Genomic DNA, 23,835 nt, shown 5'->3' on the forward strand with positions numbered 1-23,835 from the left:
AGCCCTGCTCTGTAGCAGCCTTAACATGGTGATTAATTCCATCCTGACATCTTTGCTTCAGTACTGTCCTCCAGATCACTATCGGAAGCTCCCAGGCTCTTTAAAATTGGGCTTCCGTTTAGGCCTGCAAAGGCTCTAGTTACTACAGCTATGGGGACGACGCAGCACTCTGGACTTACCCTTCACAGTCCCTGGACTGGAAATGCCTGGAACGCCACCAGGGCTGCCCTTCCCATGATGCAGCATGAGATGCTTGCCCCAGGCAGCAAGCTGGCCAGTTCTGAATTGCCAAAGAAGGGGTTGGGGGGGGGATGCATCATCATCATCAGCATCATCATCAAAAAAGAGGACATTAATTTGTGTTTATACCTGAAGATGAAGATGTTGAAATTATTATTACTTAAACAGAAATTCTGTAGATCAAGACTGTGACCAAGTGTTCAGTCTGCTCTCCAGGTGATGGTCAAAGGTTCCTTTGGTTTATTACCTTAAAAATGGAACTAGATGTTCCTGTGGCTTGCCTTCAGATACAGGACTGGCCTGAGCTTGGGTGTCCTAAAAGGGCAGCAATTTCTTTAATTTATCTTGACTATATTTTTACTTCCAACTAGTGATGGGGAGCAGCTGTTGCAGGAATTTCTGCCTCAGGTGCCACATTAAATTGGCCAGCCTTGGGTACCAGCTACCTGGACTTACTGGGGGTGTGAGGATGGCATTTGTGGTTTCTTCTCAGGTCAGAAAATGTCTTATGCTGGCCCTGTTTCCAGAAGAGCTCCAGTTCCTGTTTTCTTTCCCCTTATATTGATGGGTCTGCTAACAGAAGAAATCTAGAATGGATTTTAGCAGACTTCATAGGATAATGTAAGAATATAGAATATTGTCACTTCAAATACGTTGAAAATGAGGATTTCAAGTGCCAATACTTTCTGAAGGAATAATAGAACAACAAACAGAATAATAATAGAAAATGTAGACCTATGGATAGATAAATTGTAACAAACCTCTCAATAAATGAATGTACAATACAACATTTACGATCAATATGATTATATAAATATATATTTACATATGACTATACATCCGCAGAAGTGAGTAGTCCATATGCATTTTTACTGAATCACTTCCTCATAAATACCTGCATTTGAGGCCTAGCTCCATCCCTCAAAGTCCCCTGGTCTTTTGGAGACCCTCCTTATTTGCTTCAGCCAAGGGTATTCAGACCTTTCTGCAATTTCTGGCAATAATTGGTGTATAAATTCAAGGTTTCAGTTTGACATGGGCTCAAGCCCCCCCTCTAAGTGCCTCCTTTCCTTCAGTCGGGTTGATTGAATAATACTTTAGCTGAAGACCCTATCACAGCTCTTCCTTCGCTCAGACCTTGAGAAACGCCAGGGTAATGAATATTCCTAGGTTGAGCAAGGCCAGAAACGTGTCATACAAGTACACATTAGACTCCTGTTATAATGCATAATTGGGGGCATTGATCAGATCTGGCCACCAGCGCTTAAGAAAATCGATCCGCAAAATCTGCCTACTAATTGAAGCATTTGTCATCTAGTCCAAGTAGCGGGTGGAAGGAGAGGGCAGAGAAGGGAGCTGCAGCTTCATGGGAAAAGCGCAGTGCTTGGGTTCTTTCCCCAGCTTGCTCCCTGCCTCCCGTTGTGATCCTAGGCCCATGTCTTCCGCCCTGTGTCCCCCAGTTCCTCACTATTGTACCCCTTTGATTGCTGGTGTGGGGGGAGCGTTGTCGTGTTGTTGTCGTGCTTCTACAGTAGGCCTGGACACATCTATCCATTTCAGTCTCTCTCACTAGGCATATTCATACATCACGGAGGTAACTCATGGTGTTTTGATTGTTCACAGAACTCATGGGACAGGTTCACACAATACTGCAAGTCACAGTGGATCCATATGCAGGATAGTCTGTTGTGTTGTCTGAACCCTGTTTGGTATTTTAGCTTGGCATGTTTGGTTTTTAGCAACCATGTAAGAAACAGCAGTCTGTTCTGTGGTTTCCCCATTTCACCGTGGTTTCACTGCTCATTCAATCCCAGCATCCTGACTTCCGTGGTCCTGGTATGCAGCTGCTACAGAGACTTTGGAAAAAGTGGCAGTTGCTGCAGGAGCTGCTCTAGCCATCTAGTGTGGAAATGAGTTTCAGGTGTGGTGGGGGATGGGACTGAGCAAGGAGGAAGGAAACCATGCCAGCATGGAAACTACTTAATAGTCATCCAGGCCCATCCAGGCAAAAAGGCACCCCATGGAAACTACGTGGGGTTGCATGTTGTGCCACCTGAGCCCAGCCAGAGTGTACCCACTAGCATTTGGCTCCCCATGGGTTGTTCTCCCCCTCTGTCCCTCAGTTGTCCAAGCTGCGTCCCAGGGGACATGATTGCTGAAGCCATCTTGTCTCCCCTCCTTTCCGCTCTGCAATCACAAGCCCTTTTGGGCACACTGCAGCTTCCCCCATTTTAATTTTTTTTCACAGAGTGACAGCCAGTAGCAACACTTTTGACAGGCCCAAGGGACTGTCCCTGGCTGGACATGTCTTCTTTAAAAGATAAAAAATGTGCTGTATTTTTTTGCAATTTGGGGGCTTCTCTTTAAATTGATATCTTATAGTTAGTCTGGCACAAGTGCAGAGGTGTGCATATCCATGGGTCTGAAATACGAAGCCTTTCCTTGGATGTCCTAGAGGGGAAACTGTTGTCAAAGTGCGGCAGATATCAACCCTGGACATTGACTCAGAGAGGCTCCAAAGAGATGTGCTTTTCCCCCCCATTCGTTCCTCCCTCCTGACACTTGTCAAAAGGCAAGCTATCAAGGGAAAGCACAGCCTTGAGTGAACTTTGCTTGCAAAAGGGTGTTGATACTTTTTCTCCCTGCACATCCTCCCATAAGTCAGTACCTCTGATTCTTCCACCCTGGCCAAGACTCCAGGAAGCTGGAGAAGGGAGAAAATTGCTTCCCACGCGACTTGTCACTGCCAGTTGCCTTTGTCAACTGTCAGAAGTAGGGCTTTAAAAAAAAGGGGGCTTAGATAGAACATAAAAAGGAAGTTCGGACAGAGAAGTATACATATTGGAATACTGGACATTTCCAAGGGAAGGTTTTCTGTTTTGAATCCACAGAAGCTCACAATTTTGCAGTAAGGAAGAAAGTTATGTACATGTGGAATGCAATTAACAATGTGGGGTGATCAACCAGTGACACCCCCCTCCCATGTGTGCTTGCCAAAGGGCTTTTTGTCGTGCTTGTGGAACACCTTGTTTTCCACTTCCCTTTCCCTGTGATGGGATTAGCTACCTGGGTCTGAATGACGTGACAACCCATTGTGGGTTAAACAAGCCCTACAAATGTCCAGGGGTTCTCAGCGTGGCTTGTTAGAAGTGACCTTCCCTGTGGGAAGCTTTCTGCTTTTGGCCACTATAGCATCTCACTGTGGCTTCTTGCCCACAAAGGGTTGTCATGTCATCTGAACCAGATTAGTATCTTGTTTTCCCAGTTCATATTTCAATTTGTCCTGCACTTTGATAATGTTTTTAAAGATGTTCACACAAAAAAATCTATACCATTTTGAATACCTCTCTCTCTCTCTCTCTCTCTCTACACACACACACACACACACACACACACACACACACACCCAATCCTAGAGATCTCCCCTCCCCACCCTGTTAGCCTTTTCTTGATGTGAACTCTGACAAGCCTGTGAGATCAATACGGCTGACCTTTTGCAGTGCTGAGGATCTGATGCGTGGCAGGTCAGGTGTGGTGGAAGCACACGGAGGGGCCCCGGGCTCTGATCTGCAGAGGAGGAGGGCGGCACTTGAACTGCTCGGGCCTTCAGGCCTGGCTTAGGGGAGCAGAGCTGGCATTTCTGAGTGTGCGCACATGTACGTGGGGACCATATATGGCTATCAGGCCATATACTGTACGTGAGATCATTGGTCACAACTCCGGTCAGGCAGGTGTGGAGTCAATTCACCATGAATGTACAAAGCGGCCAAATTTGTTTTCAGTATGTCTGGTATCTTCTGAGCATATGCACAGATGCTGTCCCCTGAATTAACCCGTTTAGTCTACAAAGAGAAGAAGAAAGAGGACCTATAGGCAAGGTGCACCAGGGCATATGCAAAATACCTTTCCTTTGTCATGGGGGTGCCTTCTGTTTGTCCAGTCTATCCATGAACACCATGAGGAGTGGGAGTGGGGGAATGGGAATCCACAGTCAGGTCCCTTCCGAAATCAGACCTATTTTCTAGCCTTGGGGGCGGGGGGAGATCCACTGCTTCTTATGCTCCTTTCAGATGCTCTCTGCAGGCCCACCAGGAAGAATCAAGTTGCTCAAAGTGGAACGTGTTTGCATGGTCGTGCATACAGAACTGACCTCTAACATGTCCAGGGTGCACTCAAGGGACGCTGCGGGGCAAAAGAGGAAGCTGGAAAGCAGAGTGAGGGCAGGCGCTGAGCCAAGCGAAGGTCAAAGGGCAGGAAGGCAGCGTGCCACGTGAACAAAGGGGCTCTACTTGCTCTGAACAGAAAATTGAGCCACGAGACTCAGGAAACTTTTTATGCAAAAAGGCAAGCCTCTGTGTGTCTGTTCTTTCCACAGAGTAGCTATCCTCAACTAAGGCTTTGCTGCAGAGCCCCAAACTCAAAACCCCAGTGTTTGTGATCAGCTTCCACAGCGGATGAATTTTCTAACTGATGTATACTTACTTTGACCCACTACAGTGCAATGTTGAATGCAGGAGAACCGAAACATTAGATGGATCAAGCACATTAACAGAAAACTGGGTTACTTTTGACCTTGAGAGATGCTTAGTTTGCTAGTCCAACACTTAGAAGCATTCGTGCACAGAATGCTGCTATATGAAGTGCATGCCGTACAGATTGCACTTAACTTAGAGGCAGGATCATTTGATATTGTATTTTTGGGGCTCCCTGGGCTTAAAAGATTTGTTACTTAATTCAGTTTGCCCATGACAGCAGCAAATTGTAGGTTATTTAACCCCTAATTAATGTCACCATATGCCACCTGTGAGCTGCTTTCAGTTTTTGTAAACAGTCTCCAGTTAGCCTGATTGTGAAAATGAAGGGTGAACAATGCTGAACAATGTATTAGTTAATGCACAGTTTGTTGCTGAGTTAATCTCTGAGTTGTTTAGGGGTTAAACAACCCATTTGTCTGGGTTTGCACATCTGTTCACAACCCCCAGTAGGGCCAGCCAGGGTTGTTTACAGAAATTTGCTGGTTTGATGTTTGAACTGGGGTTTGCATGCATTAGTCTGGATCTAAAAGCTAACCTTGGAGATTTTGTTCTGCCCTTGCTTGTCTCTTGAAAATCACTGTTTTATGTACTTCAAAGGCCTTCCAAGATAAATTCTTCTAGCCTCTCAGTTATTCTTCACTTCAAAGTCCCTAATTACCTAGTTGATAGCTTTTCCTGATGGCTTAAAGACATGCTTCTGATCTGTGGACCTTGGCCACCACTCCCTGCTGGAAAAAGTTTGTGTAGACAGTTTAGATCTTGCTTATTGTTACAACTACCTATGCATGCAAATTCTGAGAGCTGTAGCTGTCTAGGAAAGTAGGCACAGGACTGGGAAAAGTAAGACAGAGAATGGCAAAATATAGCGTGCCTATGATGCCACAAATTCTTCATTCGTAGAATTATCTTACAGGTTTACATAAAGAGACGTTTCAAGCATACCCTTTGCTTGATTGACATTGTCAGTTGGCAGCTCCATGGCGCTCTGATGTCAGAAAGCAGGCTCAATTTTTTATTAGGAAGTCGGGATCATATCCAAATAGGAGTTTAGTGTTCCTACTGAACACTGATGGCTGAGTCAAAGTTTAGTGGTTAGCCAGCATTCATCTGCATCCTCTTATTTGATTTTTTTTAAATCTCAGATTTCTTCCAAGTTCATGGAGGGCAAATATAGTTTTCCCTTCCCCATTTCTCTTCACAACAGTCTTGTCAGGTAGCTTAGACTGAGAGAGTGATTGGCCAAAACTTGTTCTTTTATCTAGGGACTGTTGCAGCTACACTGGCATTTACATCCAAGTATCCCTGGTCTAAGCCCAACACTCCATGCACTGTGAAGGGTTTCATTATTTGCTTGTTCTGCTTCCATAAAGAATATAGCTTGATTGTCCAAATGTTGCTGATATTTGTCCCTCAGATGTGCTGGACCACAATTTTCACCATCCCTCACTATCACTATTGCTCTAGTGATGGTAGTTGTAGCCCAGTACATTTGCAGGGTAGAGCAAGCTGGTCTAGCTGATTTTTTATTTTGATTTTTTTGGTATTTTTTGGCACTTCTGTCTTCTGACTCTTAAATATTCTTACTTTTGAACCACGAAGTAATTAGGAATGTTGGAGGACTTGGACAGTTTAGGGATTAGGATGTAAATGTGGCACCATCAAAGTTAACTTAATTGGCTTTGCCTACCTTCCTGGACTCCGGGGGATGGTGGAGGACAGGAAGGCCTGGAGGAATGTTGTCTATAGGGTCACGATGGGTTGGACACGACTTCTCAACTAACAACAACACCTTCCTGGATATTACCTAATAAGTGAGCTTGTTAGCAGTTCCTATCTAGCAATGCACAGAATTCTGCCCTTACTCAGTTATGTCAGGCCACAGAAGAAGCTCCTCTGCCACATCCTATGCCCACTCAACTCAGAATGGAGCAGTAAAAACAGCACACAACAAAACAAAACAAAACAATGAACTGTGGGGCACAGAGGTGACTTCCACTTTCTGAACTCCAATCTCCACCACTGCCCACCAGCCAGGAACCACGCCAGCAACATCAGAGAGAAAACCAATGGTACAGAGCACTCCCATAAACATTCAACGTATGTAGCACCATCATGTCACAGCACACACTCCTTACCAGGAACCATAGTGATGTACTCCTTAGGCAGTACCTCCATGCCTCCTCTGGAAGAACCACATGGGAGCTCAAGGGAGCCACAGATGTGAGCAGAGCAGGGGGTTGGACTTGATGGCCTGACACGCCCCTTGCAACCCCTATCCTATCCTAGTGCCACCAGGGGGGAAATGCCTTCTGCTCCGTGCACTTTTTGCTTGCCAAGAAAAAACTAAGCCATGCTAGGAGCAAAAGAGGGGGAGCTCCCAGAACTGGACCCCCCACAGAATTCCACGGAGCAGGTCCTACCTATTCAGAGCCAGAGTCGGATAGCAGTTACACAGCAACATGAGGCATCCCGCCCTCCTCCCAGCCACTGCTTCCATACAGGAGGAACTGTAAACTGGTGGAAAACTTCACATTTTGCTGGTGGCAGTCTCTAGTTCGGATCAAGGGCCAATCACATACTAGGAGGCCATGACCGGACAGTGAAGAGCCCTACCCCCAGTACACTCCCAAGCCAATCAGAAGGACGACTCCATGGACCAATAGCTTGGCCCCTTCATGGGTCAACCAGCCATTCTCCCTATCTGAGGGCAACTTCTGTGTTGCCTCATAGACCAGCCCTACCGAGCAGCTTCCTAGCACAACCCACTACACCTCCCCAAACCTCTGATATCCTGACTCCACCTTCAACCTCACCTTAATAGAAGAGGTAAGGAATGGCAAATACATGTGTGAGGGTGGCCAACCACTCAGCACAGTGGATATGGCAAGCCTAGGAGATCGTTCAAAAGACAACAGGGTTCCTGGGACAGTGTCCCTAATGGCATTGACTATTAGAGACATCTTCACCTGTTTGATGAAGCCTGCAAGTCCTGCAGAAGCCTGCCTAGAACTATATTCGTGCAGCAGAACTGTCAGAAGCATATACTGGCCATGGCGGCTGATCATGAGTTGGACTTCCTCCCTTGTGGCTGGCATGGAAGAGGGCGTGGGATGGACTTTCTACCTGCAGGACTGTGAAGAGCTGGGGAGAATCCTTGCCAAGCAAAAGCACTCGAGAGAATTTCTCCAGCAATTGCAGTGGTTGGGCTGGAGGGCCTGGCCGTTCCCCCAGAGTGCTTGTCTTCCAGTTTGGGTGAGTGTGTTGCTGGTGTGTGGGAGATGCTGCTCCCTGCTGTTGCGGGCAGGGGAGGGGTAAACAGCCACACAGTTCAGACCATACACAGCATCTGAATATTCAAAAAAAAAAAAAAAGTGGGAAGCCACAGGAGACTGTTGCAGTCACCATACCGTGGAGTACAAAGCACGCTGCTGGAGTGAATGTTGCTTTTGCAGGTTTGTACCTGGACTCCTGAGCCAGGATACCTGTCGGGGTTCTAGACGGAAAAATGTTAGCACCGTACAAGGAAACATTTTGCAAAGCGCTCCTCTCCTTTTTGTTCAGAGCACTTCCTAGATCTACAGAAGGCCTTTTCTCCCCACTTCCCATCATCCAGGCTCCCCCTTGTGAGCTCTAAGTGTTTGCAAAGTGAGGCCGGAGGAACAGATCTCCATTCTAAATGGAGACTGGCAGCTGCTGCCATTTGCGTTGTGAACTCCCTGTGTGGGGTTTACATACAGGTGCTGGTGGGCTCCGACTGGCACTGCCAAGTAACACCACAACCTCACTGCTCTGCCATTTCGACATGCAAGGGCGCTGGTGCAAAGATAGCTGTTCTTCATTTCCCCCTCCCTTTGACTTCGGTGGGAGGGAAAATACCTGTACGAGCCCCAGCCCTCCATTGCAATGGGCCTGCCCATATCCCTGCCCTGTTTTCTGCTGTTCTGCCCCTGTATCTTCAGCAGGAAGTGCAGTAGACCACGGAGGGTCAGTTGGCTGGAGTGTAACTCCATCTGCACTGGTGGAGCAGCAGTTAGATTGTTGCCTGAGGGCACGGTGTTGGCATGACATGAGGAGGGGACTGTGCCCTTATTGTTGTTGCTGTTGCTAGTTGCAAAGTCGTGTCCAACCCAACAACATTCCTCCTGTCCTTCCTGTCCTCCACCATCCCTCGGAGTCCACTTAAGCTCACGCCGACTGCTTCTGTGACTCGGTCTAGCCACCTCATCCTCTGCTGTCCCCTTCTTCTTTTGCCGTCAATTGTTCCCAGCATTAGGCTCTTCTCCAGGGAGTCCTTCCTTCTCATTAGGTGGCCAAAGTATTTGAGTTTCATCTTCAGTATCTGGCCTTCTAAAGAGCAGCCAGGGTTGATCTCCTCTAGGACTGACCGGTCTGATCGCCTTGCGGTTCAAGGGACTCGCAGGAGTCTCTTCCAGCACCACAATTCAAAGGCCTCATTTCTTTGGTGCTCAGCCTTCCTTATGGTCCAACTTTCACAGCATACCTTAGTCAATTTTATTCTAGCCTCCACAGGCAAAGGGATCTCAGCCCCTGTGTTTGAGGAGAGGAGAGAGAATTCTGCCCTGATCCCTTTACACAGTGCCACGGACTAAAACAAGGCAGATCCTTGCTTCTACCACATGTCAAGCTAGAAATCAGGAGGGTGATGCCCCCTCAAGCAAAGAGACTGCAATATAACAGTACTGTTTTTCTCCAGCAAATTAAATATGGGGTGGAGGGGGGAATCCTTCCACAAATAGGTCACAGGGTGGCATCTTCAGCCACGCGGGCATGTGTGAAAGCTGCAAACACTGCTTGGGCTGGCCTCATCCGCCTCAGGCAGAACTACAGGTTTGTTTGTATGTGTTTGTCCTTCCTTTATACTCTGTCTGTGATGGACTTACTGTCAGCCACAAAGCATCGTCCTGAGTTTGGTGTGTGTGCGCGCGCCTGCATGCTCGGTGCGCCTGTCCTGACCTCCCTGCCATCTGGAGAGCGGCTGGCCTGACAGCCCCTATCACTTACCCGCTTGCTTGTCAGGTACCTGTCTCTGGGCAGCACGTAAATGCCAGCGTCTTTGTTTCCGTGACAACTGGCACGCGGGAAATGGGATGAAGGATTCCTTCTACCCCACCAGAGAGCGGAGAGGAATTGGGAGGAGTTGTTAACCCCATTTAGGCTGGCATTTAGCAGAATGAAAATATTAGTTCTGACTCAGTGAATAGGGACCGAAAAGTATCAGAAGAGTATGTGTCTGGAAGTTGGGAACCTTTCAGAAAATAATTCTTTTTTGCACCCAATTTATTATAATGTGTCATTAACAATATGGAAGCAGGAGTAGAATTGACAGGATGTGTCCTTCTGAGAAAAATAGTTGGTGTGTGAATCTCTGTGATTTCCTGAGATTAAATTGGTGTGTACATACTTCTGTCTGTGCATGTAAGAGTGTCTCCATGTTTGCATTCATATCTATTTGTACACATCTGTCTATGTGTGCATGCATGGTATTGTTTATACATGGATGTAAGGACAGCTATCGGTGCCTGAAGTTCTTTTTTGTGTCTCCACGAGTGTTTGGCCATATCCATGCATGCACAGAAGGTTGTGCATGTTTGTTTATTTTGTAGATTCATATCCTGCTGATTTTATTTTCAAAAATCTCTAAGTGGTGGAGACGTATGGGGATCCTGCAGGTGAAGGTGCTCTAGATGGGCATTTATGTGTGTTGCCCCTTGTGAGCATATGCCTGTTTGCTTTTATGTTCATGCTATTGTACACCGACTTTCATTGATGTTTAGTGTGCGTGTTGTCACCATTCTAGGGGCACTTGACCATCATAGGAATAATACATGGTTATGGATGTAAATATAGTGTGCTTTTTTGTATTTTTATCCTTTACATATTTGGGTGCATTTGTTGTCCTCTTGTTAGGCACTCAATTGGGGTTACCTGACTTTCCTACAACAAGGGATATTGTAGTGCTTGTTTTTGTAAGGAGAAACCTTCTTAAGGCTGCAATCCTAGATGCATATTATTAGGGATTAAATCCTATTGAGCACAGTGGGGTTTACTTCTGAGTCAACCTACATAGGTTTGCACTGTGAAATAAGGTACGCTTATTGAAAGAACAGGCATATCAAAGAACCCTCCACTTGGCAAAAGGCAGTCAAGCAGCTCTTCCCCTTCCTCCCCCCAAATCTCTAGGCTTGCAACTTTCCTCCTTCCCACCCCAGAGCTATCCTGACAGGCTCATCACCTGCCTGGTTACCTGTCAGGTATTTGTCTCATGACAGTGGGGAAATGCCAGCACTGTATTTCTATGACAATGCACAAACAGGGAGCTGGAATGACGGGCTGATGTAGTGCCGATATTGAAATGAGAAGCTGAGCGTGGAGGGAGACGAAGTCAAGCATCCTTGGCTAATTGCTTTCTGAGGGCAAGGAGTCCATTCACTGCCCTTCGCTCAGATGACAAAGGATGGGGACGGATGGATGCCGGGGCTGGATCCTGCAGGGCATCGTTTTTGGGGACTCATTCTGAGCAAAGAAGAACCCTTCAAGCCGGTGCAGCCTGCACTTCCTGAAGGCTGGTACCATCATCCTCTCCCCCTAGCTGGCCCCAAGCGGAAAAAGGCAAATTTGACAGTTTAAAGCTAGATCTTTTACTGAATCGATCAGAGTCGCAAGACAAATCCCCCCTTTCCCCCTCCAACGATCGATCTTCTCAAAAGAGTAGGGCAGGAAATCTTTAATGGATGTAAGAAGCGCTGTCTATAGGGTGCTGTGTGTGTGTGTGTGTGTGTGTGTGTGTGTGTGTGTGTGTACATCCCTGTATGCATGTTTTCAAAATGTCCTGTTAGGATGGGGCAGAAGTAGGCCCAGAAAAGCTTAGTGAGTTGTCCTTAGATAAGCAGCATGGAGGAGGAAGTAAGGGTTAGGTGTGCTCATGGTTAGCATTGTGTCATGTTAGGAAAGGGGTACGTGGCGAACCGCAGGCCAAAAGTCAGAGTCCGTGTTGCAGACTCGGCCCCCACAGCTCTGGACCCCTGCTCTCTGGGTTGCGGTGGTTCTCCTAGACTCTCCGTGCTTGGCTGGGCTCCATCCTTGGCTGCTTCTCAGGAGCCCCTGTGGGACACCTCAGCTTGAAAGCAGCCAAGCATTTGTGCTTTGGTGCTGGAAGACTCTTGCTTGGCATCCCAGTGGGACTCGCTGTCTTGGAACAGACAGGCTGGGATTCTGGAACTGAAAGAGGAAGGGCAGTGCCTCCATCTCGAGATGCTAGACAACGTCTGAGCTGATTGATGGATGGGAGCAGAGCCACAGGAAAACCATATGAGGATATGAAATAGATATTATTTTGTTACCTGTTTTATTTTTCATATCCTCTTCAGTACTGCTGTTGTTATTGCTATTGCTCTGTTGATCTCACTTACCCAGCAGAAGGTATTCTACATCACCCCTCTGGCCATGCTATCTGGAGGGATGATGAGAGCTGTAATCCTGTATATCTGGAGCACATTAGTTTGTGAAAGAGTTTGTTACTCCACCCTTATTCTCCAGCCGGGTTCACACAACACAGCAAGCAACCCTGCACTGTTTCCATGGCATGTGGAATTTTGCCTGAACTTAGTAGTCTCATGATCACATGGTTACCCAGGCAGCGTGGTTTCCTCATTGCCCACTCCATCTTTCCATCGTTGCCACACATCCCAGCAGCCTCTGCTAATGACATTCTCATCTTTCCCTATTTTTGCCTATGGACCACAGCAGCCCCCTCCTGGTTGGTCCATTGCAGTCCTGAGGTGGGTTCCCCCCACAATGCACCAGGTCTGCAGTTCTTTCCATCTGTTCCACCCCCCATAGAGAATGCTATTAAATGAAAATAAGCAATTTTGTCCTCCTTGTCGCCTTCTTCCTCTGTGTATTTTCATGTTGCCTATTTGTTTTCAAAAGTAAACAGGGAGGGGGACACACTGCCTGGCCAATAAGAATAACATAAGCAACAAATTGTTGCTCAGGTGCAGAGGACAACAGAAATCAAAGGTTCAGAGTGGCCACTTCTGTGGCTGCTTTTGCCAGGGTACTCTATGGTGTTTCCAAACTAAGAAAGGCAAAAGGGTGGGCCACCTAGGGATACCACAGTGAAGCATGGAAACTTTAGGACAGAACACAGTTTTTTTCAGCAGTTTGGGTAAAATAATCCCACTATATAAGAACTCTGGAATTGGCCCCAGATGACATAACAATTGTAAGATCTCACCAGGGTTTCTCATGCCGTGCAAATGCGCCCCCTGAGTGAATGTGAGACTCTTGTTTATTGCTGCAGTTGGAAAACTATTCTTGCTCTTAAATGCTTTATGTGACAGCATTTGTTTTGTTTTTTCTATAGAACTAGTTCAGAGATGAATGCATTAGAGTTTTCTAGAACTGGAAAGTCCCTTTGGGTACAGGGGAGAAAGGAGGAATAAAGAGAGAAGGGTTTTCTTCAAAAGTTTTGTGACTCTTATGGAAAGGAAGGGAATAGGCATCTAGTGTTGGCACTTCTTGTCCAAATCTTGCTTCAGGTCGATTGCTCTTGAAGAATGAAGTGTTGGAACTTTTTTGTACCTTTCTCAGAGCTTCTATCAAGCCACCTGCTGCTCAGCTCACACTAGGAGTTTTCCCTGGTGGATTTCCATGGAAGATTTTCCCCATCTCTTTACATGTAAGGTGAGTGTGTGTCCTCTAGTTGAGGAGCTGTTAGAGGAAAGTCCACACTTGGAAGGGCTACCTAAGACCATCAGATGGGATAGCAAAGAGGGGGTCTGGAATTGTCCACCAACACTGAGCACATGGACCACAGACTGAACAGGCAGGTACACAGCTCACCTAATCTCAGTTGTCCCCACTGGGTGAGAGGCGCAGCATCATAGAATCATAGATTCTTTAAAATGGGCATTTAAGCATATATATTAGCATATGCAAATAGGTGAGATCTTTGTCCTCTATTTAATGAGGCATATGTAACCACTCTACACCTGGACTGCAGTTCTGACTTACTTCAGTCCTCTGTTTTGCCCAGCCATTGTTCTACACCTGTCTAGTCCTTTGGCACCCACCTAAAACTCTCAGGGTGGATCATGAGAAGGCAACCACTGTCTGCCGAATAGTGGAACACGTGCAAGAAGAGCCCGCTTCTCTGGTTAGATACCATGTCATAAAAAGATCCGAAGCAATCTTGCTCACATGTTTTGTTTTTCACAGTGGAGAGATAAATTCGCAGAAAGGTAGTAGCCACATTAAAACACTACGCTCGAGATGATGTTAGATATATGTCTAGTTTGTTTGTTTTTTTTAATGGATCTCGTTTCTTCTAAATATCAGCTGAGATGGGAATGGGGCGTGTGTTGGGAATGGAAGAGGCAGATATTCTTGGCATGCTTTCCAGGGTCAGAGTTGCACCTGTGGACCAAATTAGATCTGTGTCTTGGTGTGCATATGCCCAAATTACACAGCTGGGGAAGGTTTTCTTTTTAAAGATTTTTCTTGGGGGATAATTAGCTGCCAATGAATTGTTCCAGATGGCATACATGAGCAGTCCTCAGTTGTCCTTTGTATTCACTGATCATTAAAGGGTTACATGAAAGACAGCTAACACTTTCTAATAGGATACTGAGGTAAAACGTAACAATGGTGTGATCTTTTCCACTTGTGTACCAAAGCAGAAAGAAGATGCTCCAAAGGCGGAGGGGGAGGGTGGGCTGCTTTTACATAGAAGAGGAGGAGGAGGATGGGGGGGGTTGGTATGAAGTGCCCTTTGTTTCCATTGCTGTTTTCTGTCAAGTGTCAACTGGCCCTCTTTGGAACAGCTGCCTGATTAATCTCAGCGTTTTCATTTCAAAGATATGCACACTTGCTGATTTCTAGAAAAGAGGGTTTTTCTTTGGCTTAGCTCTGTCTTTTCATGATTTTACCCATGAAAGTTATACCTATTGATTTGTACATCACAGTGATGCTTTGGGTGGGGATTGGGATGGCTGGGAATTGGGAAGAGTGGGAATGGAGATGGCAGAGGCAGGTGAGGTTATCTCAAGGCTGCCATCGCCAGGTGCTCAGGCAGCCCATGGGAACAGGAGGGGTTTGGAAGGGAAGGGAAGGGAAGGGAAGGGAAGGGAAAGGAAGGGAAGGGAAGGGAAGGGACAAGCAGAGGAGGAAGATGAGCCCACGTCTGCTTTGGTCCCTGACCTCCTGACAGTGTTGGGTTAGAAAGGCTACCCAATGAGAGGGCCTGCATCAGTTTAGGAGGCTAGCCTTTCTCCAGAGGGGTGCATCCCAGAGTTACTGAAAAGGGGGGCTTTCGGAAGTAGTTTCTAGTTTGGGTTCAACAACTCACTTTGTTCATTTTTGTTTTGTTCTCTGTGTGTTCATTTTTGTTTTGTTTTAATGCAGAGAAAAGACCTGGAGGGAAGGACACAACAAGCCCTTGAGGAGTTCCCTATGTGGCCTCCAGCAGCAGCTCCACACACAGATTACTGAATTACTTCAGGGGAACAAAGTCAGTGCACTCTGTGTAGGGCAACTGAGCTGACTCACCAGTAGCTACTACATGCCACATTAACAGCCATTTATTTATGTATTGATTTTGTTGATTGCATTTCTAACGTGCTCAATAACGGATGTTCTCTAGGCAGATTACAATCAGTTAGAAAAACTAAAATGCCATTTTAAAACGGTTAAAATGTAAAATATAATACAAGTATTTAAAAGAAAAAAATACCTATAGTAAGTTGTTTCTCTCCACCCCCAGATTCTGGTTTCCAATGGCAGACCTTTGGGGCTAGGAATGCCAGTTCCTTTAGTTTGGTTTTAAAGCAGAATAAGGAAAATGTGTGAATGCATAAAAGCTCTTTCACTCTTGAATTGATGCAAAGTCTTTAAGAACAGATAACTTGTATAGCTGCAGTCAATGAAGATAGTCCAAGTTTAATGTTGTGAAGTGGAATTCTAGGCATACTTACTCAGAAGTAGGCCATCAGTATCTCTTTGTTCCTCTGTAAGCCTGCTCCATTCAGCTTTAGATCATTTTCAGAATTGATCTTTGATTCTTTGCAAGAGCATGCACGCACGCACGCACACACAAATAAATAAATAAATAAATTCAGGTTGAAGAAATTCTGCAAAGCGACCAACAGTCCTGAAAAGATGTGATCACGTAACTACCAAAAAGATTATGAATAGGTTTGAGATCTATGATCTGGTACAGCCTTTCCAACCTGGTGCCCTCCAGGTATTATGGACTGCAACTCCCATCATTCCCAGCCAGCGAGAATTGCAGCCCAGCACCATGCTGAGGAAAGGCAATGTAGTAAGTAACACACCTCAACTCCTGAGTGAACTTGTTAACGTACCTAATTGCATGTATTAACATTCTAATACATGTAGTACAAATCACATGTATTTCATGCAGATTACATGTATTGAGCTCTCTGTGTTGCCTTCAGCATATATTTTTATAAAACAACATAATCTGTCCACATTGTCACTTAAAATAGCTTTAAAAGGGAACTAAACAAATCGATCACGAATCTATCAAAACGGAGCCTCCATGTTTGAACAAAGCATGTCTCAAAATACCCATTGCCTGCTGGGGGATAAACAGTGAAGGAGGCCTCTCACCTTCACGTCCAGTGTGTGGGCTTTCAGGATGGAGCTGGAAAGCTACTGTTGAAAACATGACTCCATAGTGGGAGTTCTTTTCATCTTTCCCTGCCTGCAGTGTCAGCGCTAGGTTTTTGAGCAAGATACCCCCAAAGGGCCTTCCTCCTCAGTCTACCTTCTCAGCCCCACTGTCACCAGCTGCTCTTGCTCTTCATCCTCTTTCTCATAACTGCCACCACTCGCTAGCTTGCTCTTCGATGGGCAGAGAGCCAGTGAGCAATCGGCAGGGGCATCTGCTGCCCCTGCTCCTCACCACCACTGTTGCCTGAGCCAGAGCAGGAAGTAGAACAAGCAGGTTGCAGTGGTGAAAAAGAGGAGCCAGTCCAGGGGCCTTCTGGGATATGGGTCCTCAGCAGCTACCTAACCTTTGGTGATGGCTCTTCTTGCTGTGCTCTCACTTGCATTTTTCAGTCAGAGCAATGCTACATTCTGCTGTGACCAATTAAAATTCTTTGTGTAGCATTATCTGTTGCATATGTACTGTGCGATGTCAGAAGCGGCTCCATATATGCTTCTTTCTTGTTGCCATTACCATCTGGATCCCTGCTGCCCCTCTGTCCTCCGTGTAGGCAAGGAAAGGCAACAGGCAAAACCAGGATGCACCATGGGCCAAATCTGGCCAGAGACTGGCGGTTCCCGACCTGTTCTAGGGGGTGAAGCGCACCTTCTACTGCACCCCTGTGGAAGGAAATTACCATTCTCAGTGCAAAGATCGCCTGATGTTCCACAGTCCCGTATGATGGTGGGGATTGCATTACTCTTTTACCTGTTCACCCCAATGTTCTACTTTGATTTTCTTCCCATTTCCAGAGCCAAGAATGAAACTCAAATGACTGGGCGTACTGCCTCCTGATTCATGGACAGCCATTTGGGGTAGGGCCAGCCTCACTGTCCCCTGCTGGAGAGCTCAAATCCAGGTGTTCAGTTCACAAAGCAACCGTCTGGCATCTGCATCAATCACAGTACCCGCTAATCAGAAATGGTGATTCAAGGCCATGCTGCACTGCCAGCTCTTAGGGGGATACAGTGGCGGCAAGAGGAAGCACTTTTTCATTAAAATTCATCAGCCTGTTAATATTGAACACTCTCCCCCAAGCCATCCTAGCGCCAATCCCACGAAGGAGTCTTGCCCTCCATCTTTCTCCATCCTCCTCACTCCTGCTGGCCTCCACTTACCTTCTCTGTCTGAAAACAGCAGGTTCTACTCCCCATCCCCACCCCACCCACAAAAGAAAGGATAGCACCCAAAAGTCCAAGCTTCTGGCTGGCCTCCTGTACCCACCCCTCTCTCTGCGGCCTCATTGTCTTCCTGCATCCCCTCCTCTCCCTAATGGAGCTGTGATGTTGATGATTTCTGCCAGCTAAGCAGGATCACGACTTTGAGGCTGATGCCTGCTATGAATGGGTTTTGTTTTGGTTCCCAGCTGTGTTGCTCAGGGCAGGAGGACTTTCCTCACCTGTCAATATTGCTCTTAGACCACTGAGCACCAGTGTTTCATCTGAGAAAGAAGCACGCAAAAGCTGCAGTCGTCCTGATCCGTCCAAGTGAGGAGGCAACATTTTCAGCCTACCCCACATCTTTTTCTTTCAAGGTGGACTGTCTGAGGGGGGAGTTAAGAGAAACAGCAGGGCAGAGGTCCTAGGCTAAGACTGGAAGTATGACGCTGCACACGCAAACAAAGCCTGCAAGCCCGCTCCAAAAAAAGTTACATTCTTGAAAATTAAAAGTAGCTGTGTTAGGTGGTCAAAAAATCAACATCTATATTTTTGTTTTTTTATTAATTACGTTAATATGCTGCCTTTTCACCAAAAACGGTGCACCAGGCTCTAACATAACCATAATAAAATATGAATTTAAACAAAATCTGATTTAAAGCATGGCATAAAAACAAATAAATTAATAGCAGAGTACTAAAATAGCCAGCATCCAACTAGTTAAACTCCTTTCAACAGCAGACCAGATTACATACCCAAGGCCTGTCTGAATAAAGAAGCCCCTGCCTGCTGTTGGAAAGGCAAAAGCAGAGAGCAATATCTTTATCAGGCTGACCTCAAGTTCACAAAATAGTGTTTTGGAGAACTGGAAAGCTTGCATACTATTTCCTGACCTTTGGGTCAGCCTAATAATGATATTGCCATAAATTCTTGTCTTTCCCACTATAAAAGCTGGAAATGGAGCCTATGCAAGGAATAACCAGGATGAAATATCACCTGGGCAAGGTATTCTCAATGTATTTATTTTTTTGCTGGGGGGTGGGCAGATATCCATGGGAACACAGCCAGTGTGGATGTGTGAAATTGTAGCAGCCAGTGCCAAAACAGAGCTTACACCTTGGAGAGGACTGAAGATCCATCTCTGTTCACAACTGCTCATCTCTGACAAACAGGCAGGTTACACTCTGATGCTTCAAAGCACACCGATAACTCCTGTCCTGTGGGGGTGGGGTGGGGGAAGCGAAAGAAAAAGAAAAATTCAGCCTTGGGGTATTAGTGAGGGCTGTTGTTGTTGTTATTTTTTTAATCGTGAAATATTAAAGTCTCCCAATCCACCTCCAGGTTGATGCAAAATTATCCCGATTTGCATGGGGTTGGGAGGTAGGTGGTTGAGTCAACAGTGCACAAGGAGATTGGGCTGATTAATTATGAATTAGGACAAATTGGCAGCCTGCTACTCACTAATCTATGTAAATAAGGATGATAATACTGTGAGTGCCTGTGCAAACAGGAGCTTGCGAAGGAGAGACAGGCAGGCCATCTCCCTGCAGTGCTGGGTCAGGGGACTTGTTGGTGCTATTAATTTTTATGGGGTGTCTGCATGAAATTTACATGGGCAATGAGATACCTTTCTCATGGGCTGCCCTGGTAAAATTGCTGCTAGACTCATCCGTTGGTCAGCTAACCACAACAAAAAGATGTGGGATACATTGGAGGGGGCAGAGGGAAGTGACAGATAAATAGAATAGCGGGAGGAGTGTCCCTCCTGTCCCCCTTGCCTGTCTGGGTCACTATCTCAGAATATCAGATCAGCAGGGATGGTATTTTATTATTAATGCAAGTGTCTCATATTCCAGGATACTAATTTCATTTTGTGTGTCCTCCGTGCTCAAATTATGGAGAGAATCCTTAATTTAAGCCCAAAATCCTAGCAGTTTTAACCATATCATATTCTCCTATAGGGGTTGCAGTAAAGGGTGAACCCCGAACCAGGCCTCTATAATTCCTGAAGTGCATTTGCCAGGGTAGGTGTTATATCCTTCTACAGCAGCCTTCCTCAACACGGCACCCTCCAGATGTGTTGATCGCTACTCCCACTATCCCCATCCAATAGCCCAAATGGCTGTTCTGGGTGGGGGTGATGGGAGCTATAATCTAACACATCTGGAAGGTGCCAGCTTGGAGGAAGTCTGCTTCACAGAACAGCTGCATTTTAGCATATTTATTTATTTATTTATTTATTTATCGATTTATATCCTGCCTTTTTCCGACAAAGGGCTCAAGGCAGCTCACATCATTCTCCTCCTCCATCTTATCCCCACAACAACAACCCTGTGAGATAGGTTGGGCTGAGAGTCTGTGACTGGCCCAAAGTCACCCGGTTGGCTCCATGGCCGCACGGGGACTAGAACCCGGATCGCCTGAGTCCCAGTCCCATGCTCTTAACCACTACACCACACTGGCTCCAAATGGGATCTGCATTATTATTTCATTCAAAACACACACACAAGAGGGAACAAGACTTTCTTCCTTATCTAAGTTGGAAAAGAAGAGGAAAGGGAATAACTAACATGCATATAACCACTGAATATACTGTAGGTGCTAAATATTTTAATTCAGAAAAGTTCCACAGTTCCACTACAACATCCATGCAGCTTCGCAGTGGGCTGTCAGTCATGCCAAAACATCTTAATCATGAGCAAAGTCAAAGCAACTTCCAATATCAAGTTCAATTTAGAGATGAATTCTCAAAAGTTAAAGCAGGAAGGGTTGAATTTCCACTGAAATTTGCTATACATACTGCAAGATTCTGTTTACATCACTCAGTCTAACTTTTATCACACACAACTCAAGACCCAAATTAGTTCCTTTAAAAGCCTTGGATGTGGATACTTGAGAGCAACTTTCCCTGTGAGATTCCTATCAGCCCCATCTTGCATGGTCGGTAATCCAGGATGATAGGAGTTAGGGTCCAACAACATATAATGCCAAAATAGCCACTTTCAACCTTCCAGAAGAGGTCCACTTAGTGCAAACTCGGTGTGATGGATCTGCACAGTGGCATCATCCCAATGCCAACAAGTAAGTGCTTTCCATGTAGGCATTTCGAAGTATCTCCAGGGAGTTCCTAGTGTGTTTGACTCCCACAGAAGTCCACCTTTGCACACTGCATCTGTGGATATGGTGAAGGTGAAAGTCTGGCACAAAGGATGCATCACTCCCGTCAGTTTTCATTATGATGTGGATGCTGCCACCTGGTGGCTCAAGGCTTTTTTTTTTAATGACAGGAAGCTTCCTTCCATTCGCGTTGATTTGGAAAAAAGCGGCATCAAGTGTATTGCTTTTCCTCTTGCATTAGAGGGGGATTGCAGTTTAACAGGCCACTAATGAACTCTGAAATGATAAACCATGACTTTGGCATGAGTAAAGCAATCAGATGAATGCTTCTCTAGGGGGTAAATAGAGTTCAGGCTGCCGGGGCTTAGCCCAGAACCAGCAACTCAGCCTTCAAACATGACATATTAATACGAACACAAGGAGAGCCCTGGGGGATCAGATCAAAGGTACACCTAGTCCAGGACCTTGTTTCCTGCCATGGTGAACCAGATATGGGATGACATAAGCAAGATATAAAAATGACAGGCTTCTCTTCCTGTATGCTGTAGTGGCATGGCACCACATTCAGAGCTAGAAGTTCCATGCAACTATCACGACTAGTCACACTGATAAACAGCCTCTGTGATTTCGCGTGATTTCATAGAATCATGCAGCTGGAAGAGGCCTAGCTGGCCATCAAGTCAAGTCCATACCATTGACCATGGTATCCTTTTGGATAGGCTGGCTGAGCTGGGGGTTGGAGGCAGTGCTTCGCAGTGGTTCCACTCCTACCTGTCTGGCCAATTCCTGAAGGTGGTGCTGGGGGATTTTGGCTCTGCGCCATGGCAGCTTCGCAGAGTTCCATTTTATCCTCCATGCTCTTTAACATCTACATGAAACTGCTGGGAAAGGTCATCTGGGGGTTTGGGTTGCAGAGTCACCAGTATGCTGATAACGGCCAGCTATACCCCTCTTTTACATCCAATCCAGGTGATGCAGTGGCTGTCCTTAACTGGTGCCTGTCCAAGGCTTAATCCTGACAAGGTGGAGGTCCTGTTGTAGGTGGTTCAGCTTTCCAGGTAAATGATCTTTGCCCTGTCCTAGACAGGGTTGCACTCCCCCTAAAGGACAGGGTGAGCAGTTAGGGTTAGTTTAAGGAGTGCTCCTCGACCCAGAGCTGTCCCTGGAACTCTGGTGGCTACGGTGGTGAGGAATGCCTTCCTTCAGCTTTGGCTGGTTCATCAACTGTGCCCTTACCTGGATGAGCAAAGACTAGCAAGGGTGACCCATCCCTGGTAACCTCCCGGCTGGACTACTATAATGCACTCTACGTGGGGCTGCCCTTGAAGATGGTCTGGATACTTCAGTTGGACCAAAATAAAGCAGCCAGGATGTTAACAGGGACCAGCAGATATGCTCACATAATGCTAGTCCTTTACCATCTACATTGGCTACCAATTGAAGTCCAGGCCCAATTTAAGGTGTTGGTTATAACCTATAAAGCCCTAAACAGTTTAGGACCTGGTTATCTGAAGGAGTGTCTCCTTCCCTATGTGCCTGCCTGCCCCTTAAGATCTGGATTGGTGATCCTTCTTCAGGAGATCTCTTTGAAAGAGATTAGGAGAGTGGCTACCTGGAAGAGGGCCTTCTCTGTGGTGGCACCCTGGCTGTGGAACATGCTCTCCAGAGGTGTGCCTGACACCGACACGTTATTCTTTTTGGTGCCAGACCAAAACCTTTTTATTTTCCCATTATTTTAAGATTTATTATTTTTTTATTTTAGTCGGGTTTTTATTCTAGATATTACGCTGTGCCTTTGTTGTTGAACCATCTTGAGACTTTTATGTATAGACAGGATATAAATGGTTAAAATAAATAAATAATGCAGGACTCAAGTCACTTGTCCAGATTTCCACCAGGCCTGATCCTGTTTGGTTTCCAAGGTTAGGCAAGATCAGGCTCTTGTGCACGGTAATATCTCTGAGTGTTTTCCTGCAAAATATTAGCTCCCATACAACTGAGGTTAAGAGGCAAACAGGCCTGAGCCTCCAGTACATCTTGTTTTAGAAATGGGTCTTGCCGTGCCAGCATGCTTACGTGTGTGGCATCCCTTTACAGCAGCTGTGTGCCTTCTAGATGTAAAGACCTGCAAATCCCAGTATTCCCAATTGGTGAAATATCAACAATGATTAACCCTGAGAGCTAATCATTTTAGAGCTTGAGGGTATGAGTGGAAATAACTAACACACACACACAGAGTTGATACTAGTCTCCAGCACTGGGGTTGCGTAGGAGAGCACGGCGAACACTAGCTTTTTGCTGGGAATGTGTTGGCCCATTCTTGGTGGTCATGAGGTAACGGAAGACATTTCAAGACTACACTGGCGTCCTTGGGATGTGCAGAACTTCCACTGCCTGCTTCAAAAGGAGACAAGATTGCTGGGAGGGTTTGCTGAAGACTAACCTTCTATGTTCAGATATAGCAGCCTTCCCCAACCTGGTGCCCTCAGACATGTTGAACCACAACTCTCCTTCAAGCCCAGGCAACATGGCCAGTGGTCAGGAATCCTGGGAATCATACTCCAAAACATCTAGAGGGTGACAGGTTTGCGAAGTCTGAGAAAACTCTGAGGCTGCAATCTCATATAGGCTTGCTTGAGAGCAAGGTCCAGTGAACTGCCTAGATTTTTATTTCTGCATAAATGTAAGTGAAGAGTGCCAGATGCAAACAAGATTAGTCCAGGGGAAAGTTATGCTATGAAAAGGGCGTCTTCATGTCTGGCTTGTGAGCTTTTGGAGGCTCCTGGCTGGTGGTCATTAGAAGCAACACGTTGGACGAGTTCGATCTTGGCTTGACCCAGGAAGGCAGTTTGAACCACCAGGTTCAAAAGGAAAGCATTGCTGTCCCGTTTCTCCATGCTTAACTCCATAAGGAGTTAAGAGAGATTTTGCCTTAGAGGCAACTATGAAAAAGGCATTCTTCCCCATTTTTTGGCTGGGAGAGGGGGGTTGAAATACTTCCTCGCTACACACACATCCCAGGGGAAACCGCTGT

The sequence above is a fragment of the Varanus komodoensis genome, unplaced genomic scaffold (genome assembly GCF_004798865.1).
Source record: "Varanus komodoensis strain SLA01 unplaced genomic scaffold, ASM479886v1 scaffold59_3, whole genome shotgun sequence".
NCBI lineage: Eukaryota > Metazoa > Chordata > Lepidosauria > Squamata > Varanidae > Varanus > Varanus komodoensis.